This window comes from Pavona decussata, unplaced genomic scaffold (assembly GCF_977016875.1).
Source record: "Pavona decussata unplaced genomic scaffold, jaPavDecu1.1 SCAFFOLD_34, whole genome shotgun sequence".
Taxonomy (NCBI): domain Eukaryota; kingdom Metazoa; phylum Cnidaria; class Anthozoa; order Scleractinia; family Agariciidae; genus Pavona; species Pavona decussata.
In genome coordinates, this window is record NW_028145457.1 from 1346614 (window position 1) to 1359105 (window position 12492).

At 39.4% G+C, this 12492-nt stretch overlaps 1 pseudogene; it reads right to left on the reverse strand.

Annotated features, from left to right (window-relative positions):
- Nucleotides 1-7365: 7365 nt before the first annotated feature.
- On the reverse strand, nt 7366-12099 carry LOC146484384 (uncharacterized; annotated as a pseudogene).
- Nucleotides 12100-12492: the final 393 nt, after the last annotated feature.

A 12492-nucleotide genomic window follows, 5' to 3' on the forward strand; every position in this document is an offset into this window, starting at 1 on the left:
GATAAAACATTACTCTCTTACTCAACATGTCGAATTTTGCAACCATGAAGTGTACCTAAGATAATGTTGAATTTTGGCGACAACGGAGTATTTGTGCGAATACCATTCCACCCTGATACCCTTATTTTCTGGGCTTTCTGTGACAGATGTTTCAGCTTTTTCACTGGTAACACGATCTGGGCGCACGATCGCGTCGAAACACACACCTGTCGAATCCAACGCGATTATTTTTGCTAAAAATAAATTCGCTTGAGGAAATCTCAATAAAATTACGTTTATTTTCACTGGAACACCATTTTCCTTCGGTAAACTAGGTACAGTAATCTTCATAGTTTTCTCCAACACATCACTACGATCACCAAACACAATTACAACAGATTTTGCTGATGATGCACAATCGCGAACATTGCACTTGTGGAACATGCCAAAAAATATATGTATATGTACAAAAAAAAAAAAAATACAACAATCAGAAAAATCAGAGGTACGAGCAACTGCAACGAGCAAGTGGAGCAACTGCTCCCGAACATTACATAATAGACCCACTTGTCGCTCTCGGTCTAAAGCCGGATTCTTCCAAGAACTACCAGCAAATCAATGAGCAAAAGAAAAGAAACCGCACCAAAGGTAGAAGGTTTTCCACAATACTTGAAATCAATTTCCAATATGGAGGCCAATGCGGAATGCGCTCATTCCAAAAAGTGGGAATTTTTGAACACTTTTTGTTAGAAAGCCTTGGTTTTTTTTTTTAGTTATCAGTGTGTCTCGATCCACTGTACATTTTGCCTGTTTTTTGACTTTGGGTACATTTGCTCCGCTTTCACTGCCCTTAATTCAAGAAAAAAAAAACAAACTGCTTTGTATATATAGGTACTGTATTATAAAATAATAAAATATGACTGCAGCGTTTTCTTAATTGTAATTGTCAGTAATGTATTTTTTTTTTTCAGAATTGCTTTTGATTACTTTACTTATTGATCGTTTCAAAATGTGTATTGCAATTGTAAGTAATTAATAATAGGTTATGTGTAGTGTTGTTGGTTATTGCGATATACTAATTTGCAACGCTGTAATTATAAATAATAGGAATAAAACAAAGAAGTAAGTAAGTAAGAACTGATAATAGTGTAAGTTATTGCATTGTATTGTAGCGTAAGCGTATCCTTTGTAGACCGTATGTTAGCTTTGCATGGTAACGTGTAAGTATTGTATTGCATTGTATTTTATTGTAAGTAGAGTACACGTCGTATTGTAAATAGGGTAGGAACAATGTAAGTAACTATGTGTTTTTGATTAATATAATAAAAAAAATGAAAAAAAAAAACTGCTTTCCATTTTGCTTTGTTGACAATCTGTCCATTCGTCCAGTTGGTATCATTAAATATCTCTTACTTTTTCTTTGAGATTCACCCGTTCCGAAAACGCCCAACATCTGTTAGTGTGGGTCTACCGTGAACGGCATGTGTATTTGTACTAGACGACATTTTTCGTCACTTAACTCAGTCACGCCTTCTAAGGCCCGGTTCGTACGTCGAACTTTACATGAGCCGAACCTAATCATTTGGTTCGGCGCATGTAAAGATCGACGTATGAATTAGTTAGGATCGACAGATTTGTATTTTGGGTCGACCCGCCGCTCTATTCGACTGCGCCAGTCGAATAGAACGGCAAAAGTTCGACTTCGATTCAGACGTCGAACTTTTCATGCGCCGAACCAAATGCATACGTTACGTATAAATTATATAAATTATATCTATCCCAGAGGTCTGTGCATTCCATCGACTTGGCATGTGCGTAAAGGACTTCATTCTGAACAAGATGGCGGGAAAAGAGGAATGTGCTTGTTCTTCTTGTTTCGAAACAACTAAATATACTTGTCTGAGATGCGAAAGATAAAAAAAAATCTATTCTTGATGTGCACACGCTCTTCTAACCGACAGAAACTTTCCAATACAGGCTATATCAAAGGCGAAGCGTCAAGACTTCTTTGAACAAAATCTTCAAAAACAACATTTGAAGAAAACATTACTGTATTCAAACAGAGATTACGCAACAGAGGTTACCTCGATAACCTTATAATAAAACTCTTTCAGAAGTCAACCTCCGCGAAAGAATGTCGGCACTACAAAACAAACTAAAAACCGGCAAAAACATTTTGAGGTTTGTTATGGAATATCGCCCTTCTGTGCCTAACCTAAAACAATTCAGATGAGTAAATACAGGAGCCATAATCAGGGATGGAGACCGTAAGCGTGGGGTCCACGCATCCCCATGAGTTGTACCAAAAAAGTCTATTTTTAGAAAAAATCCCCCCCCCCCCCTTCTCACGTCATATACCCGCGTGAATACTCGCAAATTTGCGTGGGGCTACTACTATCTTATATGTGACACGGAAAGCAGCTGAGAAAAAATTCACTTAAGATAAAAAAGTCCTTACCTGTCTGAGTACATGTCCGTAGAGCGTGAGCTTTTTTCATTCATTCAACAGTAGCAACGCACGCAGCGCCACCTTTTTGGCGCCTTTTTGACTTTACTGTGAGAGTCAAGTCATCAATAGGCCGCTTATTCCAACTTTTCCCGTCTTTTTTCAATTATTACCTTTTCTTTGTGAGGGTCTAATTCCTTAAATGTGGGCACTGAGGAGATATTCCCTGGCAGAATTTTAAAATTTGGACGCCATTTTGAACGGGTGGAAAAAAATTTCAATTTCTCCACGCGCGATCCTGGCCGTTTACTCGCGTGCGCGCACGCGCGTATGGCGCAATTTTTTTCTAAAATTAGATTTTTTTGGTACAACACATGGGTACAGGCCCACAAGTCAAAATGGCATCTCGTTACGGTCTCCATCCCTGATTATGGCTCCTGGTAAATGACACTTGATCGAAAATCTGCCTCTGCTAAGGGAGATCTACAAAGACCCTTCCTTACTTTCGTACAGAAAAGGGAGATCTTTGAAAGACGTACTCGAAAGAGCAAATTAGCTTTGAAGGTCATATTCTTCCTATCTCGACCAGTAGGAGCCGTGTTTGGCCTGTCTTTATTATTTTACCAAACAAGCTCTTCCATGTCAGAATTCATCTTTCCCACCATTTTAAATCTTGTTGAGTAAAAACAACAGCCGCTGACCACGAAAATCTACTTTCTCACTTTAGCTTGAATTAAGTTCGACTTCAGTTAAGTTCGACGTCTGAATCAACTGCCGAACTTAATTATTTGGGTCGACCTTAATAGGTATTAGGTTCGGCTCATGTAAAGTTCGACGTATGAACCGGGCCTAAGGCCCGGTTCATACGTCGAACTTTACATGAGCCGAACCTAATCATTTGGTTCGGCGCATGTAAAGATCGACGTATGAATCAGTTAGGATCGACAGATTTGTTTTTGGGTCGACCCGCCGTTCTATTCGACTGCGCCAGTCGAATAGAACGGCAAAAGTTCGACTTCGATTCAGACGTCGAACTTTAACATGTTCCGAACCAAATGCATACGTTACGTATAAATTATATAAATTATATCTATCCCAGAGGTCTGCGCGTTCCATCGACTTGGCATACGCAATGGACTTCATTCTGAACAAGATGGCGGAAAAAGAGGAATGTGCTTGTTCTTCTTGTTTCAAAACAACTAAATATACTTGTCTGAGATGCGAAAGATTAACAAAGAAAAAAAGAATCTATTCTTGATGTGCACACGCACTTCAAACCGACAGAAACTTTCCAAAAAGTGCTATGTTAAAGGCGAAGCCTCAAGACTTCTCAGAACAATATCTTGACTTCAAAAACAACACTTGAAGAAAACATTACTCTTTTCAAACAGAGATTACGCTGCAGAGGTTATCTCGATAACCTTATAGATAAAACTCTTTCAGAAGTCAACTTCCGCGAACGAATGTCGGCACTACAAAACAAACAAAAAACGCACAAAAACATTTTGCCGTTTTTTACGGAATATCGCCCTTCTGTGCCTAACATAAAACAATCCAGGTGAGTAAATGGCACTTGATAGAAAATCAGCCTCTGCTAAGAGAGATCTACAAAGACCCTTCCCTACTTTCGTACAGAAAAGGGAGATCTTTGATTGAAAGACGTACTGGTAAGAGCAAATTAGCTTTGAAAGTCATATGCTTCCTATCTCGACCAATAGGAGCCGTGTTTGCATTTGAATCTTGTTGAGTAAAAACAACAGCCGCTACTTTCGTACAGAAAAGGGAGATCTTTGATTGAAAGACGTACTGGTAAGAGCAAATTAGCTTTGAAAGTCATATGCTTCCTATCTCGACCAATAGGAGCCGTGCTTGCATTTGAATCTTGTTGAGTAAAAACAACAGCCGCTGACCACGAAAATCTATTTTCTCACTTTATCTTTAATTAAGTTCGACTCCAGTTAGGTTCGACGTCTGAATCAACTGCCGAGCTAAGGCCCGGTTCATACGTCGAACTTAACATGAGCCGAACCTAATACCTATTAAGGTCGAACAAATAATTAAGTTCTAGTTAACTATTGGTCGAGATAGGAAGAATATGAACTTCGAAATTAATTTGCTCTTTCGAGTACGTCTTTCAAAGATCTCCCTTTTCTGTACGAAAGTAAGGAAGGGTCTTTGTAGATCTCCCTTAGCAGAGGCTGATTTTCTATCAAGTGTCATTTACCAGGAGCCATAATCAGGGATGGAGACCGTAACGAGATGCCATTTTGACTTGTAGGCTTGTCCCCATGTGTTGTACCAAAAAAACTATTTTTAGAAAAAAATTGCGCCATACGCGCGTGCGCGCACACGTGTAAACGGCCAGGATCGCGCGTGGAGAAATTGAATTTTTTTCTCCCCGTTCAAAATGGCGTCCAAATTTAAAAATTCTGCCAGGGAATATCTCCTCAGTGCCCACATTTAAGGAATTAGACCCTCACAAAGAAAAGGTTACAATTGAAAGAAGACGGGAAAGTTGGAATAAGCGGCCTATTGATCACATGACTCTCACAGTATAGTAAAAAAGGCGCCAAAAACGGTGGCGCTGCGTGCGTTGCTACTGTTCAATGAATGAAAAAAGTTTACACTCTACGGACATGTACTCAGACAGGTAAGGACTTTTTTATCTTTTCTCAGCTGCTTTCCGTGTCACATAGAAGGAAGTAGCCCCACGCAAATTTGCGTGTATTCACGCGGGTTTATGACGTGAGGGGGGGGGGGGGGGGGGCAATTTTTTCTTTTTTTTGGTACAACTCATTGGTGACGCGTGGACCCACGCTTACGGTCTCCATCCCTGAATAGTTTTAGGTTAGGCACAGAAGGGCGATATTCCATAACAAACCTCAAAATGTTTTTTGCGGATCTTTAGTTTGTTTTGTAGTGCCGACATTCTTTCGCGGAGGTTGACTTCTGAAAGAGTTTTATTTATAAGGTTATCGAGGTAACCTCTGTTGCGTAATCTCTGTTTGAATCAGTAGAGTTATGTTTTCTTCAAATGTTGCTTTTGAAGAGTTTGTTCTGAGAAGTCTTGACGCTTCACCTTTGATATAGCCTTTATTAGAAAGTTTCTGTCGGTTTGAAGTGCGTGTGCACTTCAAGAATAGATTCTTTTTTTTTTTTTATCTTTCGCATCTCAGACAAGTATATTTAGTTGTTTTGAAACAAGAAGAACAAGCATATTCCTCTTTGCCCGTCATCTTGTTCAGAATGAAGTCCTTTGCGCACATACCAAGTCGATGGAATGCACAGACCTCTGGGATAGATATAATTTATATAATTTTTACGTAACGTATCCATTTGGTTCGGCACATGAAAAGTTCGGCGTCTGAATCGAAGTCGAACTTTTGCCGTTCTATTCGACTGGCGCAGTCGAATAGAACGGCGGGTCGACCCAAATACAAATCTGTCGACCCTAACTGATTCATACGTTAATCTTTACATGCGCCGAACCAAATGATTAGGTTCGGCTCATGTAAAGTTCGACGTATGAACCGGGCCTAATTATTTGGGTCGACCTTAAATAGTATTAAGTTCGGGTCATGTAAAGTTCGACGTATGAACCGGACCTATTAAAGCAAAACAGCAACGTAATATAGACTTGCTTGAGTGTCAAATTTAACCCGGTTCAGACGCCGAACTTTTCGTGAGCCGAACCTAATACCTCGAATTAAATACATGAAAAGTTCGGCGTCTGAATCAGTTGAGAACGGCTGTTTCAATTTGGAACGGCTCAGCTGGGAATTTCGGCTTTGGAATGGTTTTGATTCAGACGTCGAACTTTTCATGAGCCGAACCTAATGCATAAATTATCATAACGTATTTCAAATAAAAAAAATAACCGCTAACATTTCGATTGGTTTTGGTTCAAGTAAAGCCCCATTTACACTACAGGAAATTTTTGGCACGGCTCGGATAAAAATGGTACACGTACCAAAAACTATAGCACTGATGCCCTGTTTACACGTCTTTTTTTCTGCCGTGCTAAGCGGCGTGAGAAAATGTTTTGGTACGGGTAAAAGGCTCAACATCTTGGGTAGCGTACGCGATTATTCCTTAGGGCGCATGCGGCCAATGGCTTCTTTCATTCAAACATGGCGGGTGAGAAGTATTTGGAGTGTCTACTTCTAAAAAGGCCACACATCTTGTCGCAGGGACGTCGAAAATTAGTCTCTTCCTGTTCTTCTTTCCAGAATAATAGAAAAGGCGTGAAGATGCCAATATGTTCATTGTCATAGCAGCAATGCTGCCTTGTAACTGTCCTATCGAGCAACGATTTTGGATGTTAACACGTAATGGTCACTGATTTGAGTTGCTAGAAACAGTATTCAGGGACAGGGAGTGTATTCCTTTACTTCATTTCCTTTCTTAGAGTGACGGTGAGATTTTCTTGGTGACTTGCTTGTTGCAGGGCGCGCCGACTCCGCCATGTTGAATGGAATTACTACACATGCTCCAACAGATGGTGCTGACCACAGTTACGAAGGCCCGTCAGGAAAAAATTGGTTTGGCACGGTCAATCGTTTACACTACACATTTCGTCCGAGCCGGGCCGAGTTTTTGGGAACGCGTACCAATTTCACCCGTGCTCGGACTACCTTTTCAGAAGGGCCGAGCACGGGTGAAATTTTGGGCCGGCAGGGATAAAATTTGGTACGGCAAAATCATTTACATTACAAAATTTACCCGAGCCGAACCTTTTTTTTGGGTACGCGTGCCATTTTTATCCGAGCCGTGCCAAAAATTTTCTGTAGTGTAAATGGGGCTTAAATTAAGTTCGGCTTATTTTTTTCAAATAAGAATCAGTTTCTTTATTCGCCTTCTTTCATTCAAACATATACATCATAATCATATACATGTAGTATCGGATAAGGCAGGAGATCCAGCAAGCTCTAATGAGCTTTTTATGGAAGGCGGAATGGTGCAAAATTCAAGGAATCAAAATCGCGTCCAACATCAACAACCAATCTGCAGTTCAACATTTTCTTTCTAGATCAACAATAAAATCCGTCCAACTTCAACGGCAAATACAATAACCAACAACGAAAGTAAGTCAACACCAACAACAATTCCTCTCGTCTTCAACAACGAATCACCTTCAAAACCAACATCGAACAGCGTCTCAACTTCAACAACACAAAATTCGTTCAACAATTTGGGGACGAGCGACTGGCTATGGTCGGGGGAGGTTGGGACCGAAAAAATCCATCGCTGGGAAATAGAAGATGGCGGCCGGCGGAGCTAGCGCTGCTAGCCATAGTATCGGATGGGACTTGTTTTTTATAGATTTGGAACAGCTAGTCTTAGATTATGAGCAATTGAAAGCGTCAAACTTTACTACAAACTATTCCTTAGACGAAACTCTTCTGGAAAGGTTTGAAAATGTTGTCCAAGCTTTACGAAACGTGCTTCCTCATGTCCATCATTCACATTCAGTTGCTGCTATATTACATGTAACACAGTTTATCTGGTTGGCATTGCATTTATCACAGCAGTTGACATGTTCTGTGTACCCCCCTCGTAATGTAGCTTTGAACATTTAGTAATCTGCTGGCATTTCCTCATTTTAAAAAAAAAATGCTCTTGAGGATGTATTCTGCGTAATAACTGTTGAACTCTTGCTAATCATTCTTTACACTTTAAATAGAATGACTGCAGTATATGCAAGAATCCCCAAGTAAAGTTCTTTTCAGCATTCACATTTCAAGTAACCCTTTGACATATTCATTGTCAGGGTCATGGTGGACCTTCCCCCGAAAGGGGTACACCAGGTTTGAAACCACAGGAGGTGTGATACATTGGGGGATTTGGAATCTGCCATGTTTTTTAAGGGTGTGGGGTAGGAAATTTTTGCTGTGAATTCTCTGGAGTAGTTTTATTTTACAAGGAAATTTGTTTTTTTATTGAAAACAATGGAGAATTGGCAGTAAACGAGTGCTTCAATACGTAAAGAAATAGATATTTGACAGGGGCATTGTGTAAGAAAAGAGGCAGATATTAAAATAACTATTATTTTCTGATTTATTTGCATCGCACTGTTTGCAATCACCGATGACTCAATGACCACTCAAACATATAGGCTACACAAAAGTCCGGGGGAAAGTTCTACAGTAAAAATATCCCTGCCGCTTTCCACTTGAATTCTCTTTTGCACAAGGAACACTTAATATCTTTCACTTGGGTCATCTTTGTTTCCCCCTTAATCTATCATTGACTTTTTGCAGATCCAATTTTGATTGTGATATTTTTTTCATCTAAATCTTTTGGTGACGAGATTTTTCAGGTTTTCCTTCAAGCCTGGGGGAGTTTGGGGGATTATAATTTATTTACCACAAATTTGCACCTCCCAATCATTTTGGAGTGCAACCATGGGGACCTTCCCCTGCAATTCAATAGTTGAAATTAAAATCAGAGCAACATTTATTTTACAAGACAAAGGTTGAAATTTTAAACTAAGAAACAGAATAAGATACATTCGAAGATACATTTGCTAAATTGACATTATGAAAATTGTAAGTTCTTGGAGGGTACACAATAGGTTTAAGGAATGTAAAATGTGGGATTTTACTTAATTCCTACTCCACTTTACAACATATAAGCTTCTGGTGAGACAAGATTCGGGATGTTAAAATCCAACGTTAGATATTCAGGAATTCTTAGCTATTTTAGAATTCAGGAGTCCAAGAAAAACTTAAGTGGGAATCAGAGTTTGTGGGCATATTGTGGACTCTCTTGTAAAATTTTCATGTTGAGTTGAACACAACTGTTTAGTACAAAACAAACAATGTGATTTTAGTTAAAGCGTATTTGTAAACACAACAGAACACTCAGGAAAGCATTTAGAAGCTAGAGTGCAGACATTAGACACATGAAATACTCTTAAATATTTACAGCTAACAAAAGCACAGAATAGAAATAGTGCTATTTTGATTTAGTAGAGTTTCATGGTTCTGATACCTGCACTCCAATCCAGAGAGTTAAGTAAAATAATATTTTCATATTCAAGCATTACATGTATGCATTTGTTCAAATTCTGTTAGCATGCCTACAATGCTTTGGAAACCCAAAGCAATCTGTTTACTATTGGTCTGTAGTCCATGAACAGCTGTAACAAGTAGGTAATAAACATGTGAGAAATTTACCAACATGTACTGTTCAATTAGTAGCTTCCTTTCTATGGTCCATTATTCTCTGAATCCAAGCACAATGAAGGCAGTATAGGCGAGGAGGGGCAAATGAGAGGGGGGCTGTTGTACACAGATTGCTAAGATACAACCCCACTGACCAACATCTCTGAGAGAAGGGGAGGAGGTCCTGTACTAGTACTGTACTGTATATTACCAAAAAGACATTAAAACCCACAGATAACAACCTAGATATCAGAACCTTTTTAGGCTAAAATTGTTGATTTTGATCCCTCATTTCCCTGTAAAAACCAATACTATAAGAACCTTTCTAGGCTAAAATTCTAGATTCTTGTTGGCAGGTTTTTACTGTAGTGGTCAACCACAGGATAAGCTTTGTTTGGTCATGTACCTAAGATTAAATATAAACCCTGCCAATTGAGAATGGACCTAATTACAGAAATTCATTATTCCGACCAAATAGTGTAAAAGTCCTTCACAAAATTTGATTATTCAGATGAACAAATCTCCAGGATGTCATGCAAAATTTTGATAAATAATGTTGCTGAAAGTTTACATACAGTGAAAGGTCCCTTTTGCTTGGCAGGGCCCATATTGGAATTTCTGACCCCCAAATGTTCAGTCTTTCTCTGTGTACATTACTCATTAGTAACTAGACCTTGAAGAGTAGTAAGGCAATGTGTGTATATATCAATTCCATAACGATTTGATTCTTGTAGTGGATTAACCATAGTACATAGCTGGTCTAAGATACGATCTGAAAGTAGAGTGGCATCATCAACTTCCACTGTGGGTAATTCTTCATCCATTGGTGTAGGTGCAGCTGGATCAAATCCATACCACTCTAAATCATCAACAGCTGGCTTTGCCTCAGCGATTTCTGCTACCGCAGTCAAAGTACGGTTTCTGATATCAACCATACCATTGGACCAGATTCTCTGTGGGCTCCAGTTGTGCTCAGTTCTACGAGGATGGTTATTCCATGCTGTTTTAAAACTTGTAATAGCTCTGTTTATACGGGGTAGAAACACATAATGCAGAGCAGATTTATGAATTGGGTTATCCATATTCAATAAACCATTCTCTTCCATTACCTGGAATGTGTAGTAAAAAATGTGGGCCACACAACGAAAGACATCCCGCCAAAGCCGTTCGATTCTCTGGTTGTGGGTTGATTGCCTGCCAAGTAGCTTCCCCTGTTTGGGCCTCTTCTTTGTTCCATTTCTTGCCAGACACCAACATTTTCCCCACCTTGATCTGTCCGGACCCTTGACGGAACGCCAAATGACTGGATGGCATCTACGAACAATTCTTTCACTGTCTCACTGCGATTATTGCTTGAGCAGTGAAGATAAGTGATTAAACGTGAATAGCCATCAATAGCTCCATGTATAACAAATCCCCAAGATACCAGAGAATGATGGCCATCTAGGTGCCACAAGCTGTTTGGGCCAGGCACACAGTATGCACGTCGAGAGATGGTAATGGCCCATCGAATTTTTGCATTTCTTGGATCAATTCTTGCTAGACTCTTACGAATGCAATCTCGCTGGATTCTGATTCCCTGAGAGCGAAAATATCCACGAATCATGGATGATCCAACAAAGCAACCATGTTCTTGCATAAAGTTCCTAACTTTTTGGTCCACCTCATCATCACTAATTTCGTCAAATTTTGACAAATGCTCTAGTCCAAACTCAGCCACTCTGCGCTGAATTGTCCAGCGTGATACCAATAACATTCGAGCAATTTCATTCCAGTTAAAGCCCAGTGACCTCAGCTCAATTAGAGTTTCCTCATGTATATCAAACTTGGGTCTTCCTGGATGCCCGGTTTTAACACTTTCTGGTAAATTAAATGATAAAACTGCTACTTGAGAGCATCTCGAGCGACAAGGAAAATAACCATGACGAATACAGTCCCAGTACATTAGCTGGAGATTGTGTGCAATTTCTGACAATATAGCAGCAACTGAATGTGAATGATGGACATGAAGAAACACGTTTCGTAAAGCTTGGACAACATTTTCAAACCTTTCCAGAAGAGTTTCGTCTAAGGAATAGTTTGTAGTAAAGTTTGACGCTTTCAATTGCTCATAATCTAAGACTAGCTGTTCCAAATCTATAAAAAACAAGTCCCATCCGATACTATGGCTAGCAGCGCTAGCTCCGCCGGCCGCCATCTTCTATTTCCCAGCGATGGATTTTTTCGGTCCCAACCTCCCCCGACCATAGCCAGTCGCTCGTTCCCAAATTGTTGAACGAATTTTGTGTTGTTGAAGTTGAGACGCTGTTCGATGTTGGTTTTGAAGGTGATTCGTTGTTGAAGACGAGAGGAATTGTTGTTGGTGTTGACTTACTTTCGTTGTTGGTTATTGTATTTGCCGTTGAAGTTGGACGGATTTTATTGTTGATCTAGAAAGAAAATGTTGAACTGCAGATTGGTTGTTGATGTTGGACGCGATTTTGATTCCTTGAATTTTGCACCATTCCGCCTTCCATAGCTTTTTAAAAGATCTCCGCAGTATTAACACAATTTACTAAGACTAATTACAGAAGGCGGACTAATGACAAGTAAACTAATTACATTGTAGGTATAATTTTACTAATTAACCCTATTTGTTCTACTATTAATTACACGGCTGATTTTGAATATATAATTTTAAGCCTTTTTTAAAACGATCAAAAGAATCAATGTTCTTGATATCATCAGGTAGACTGTTCCACATAGTTGCTCCTTTACACCTGAGAGAAAATTTTGCATAATTTGTTCTTTTAAATTCAACATGTATTTTTGTCGCGGATCGTGTATTATAAGAATGTATGCTTTCATTGTTGGTAAAAAAATTTGTGAAATATGCTGGAAGATTACCGTGGTAATACCAAT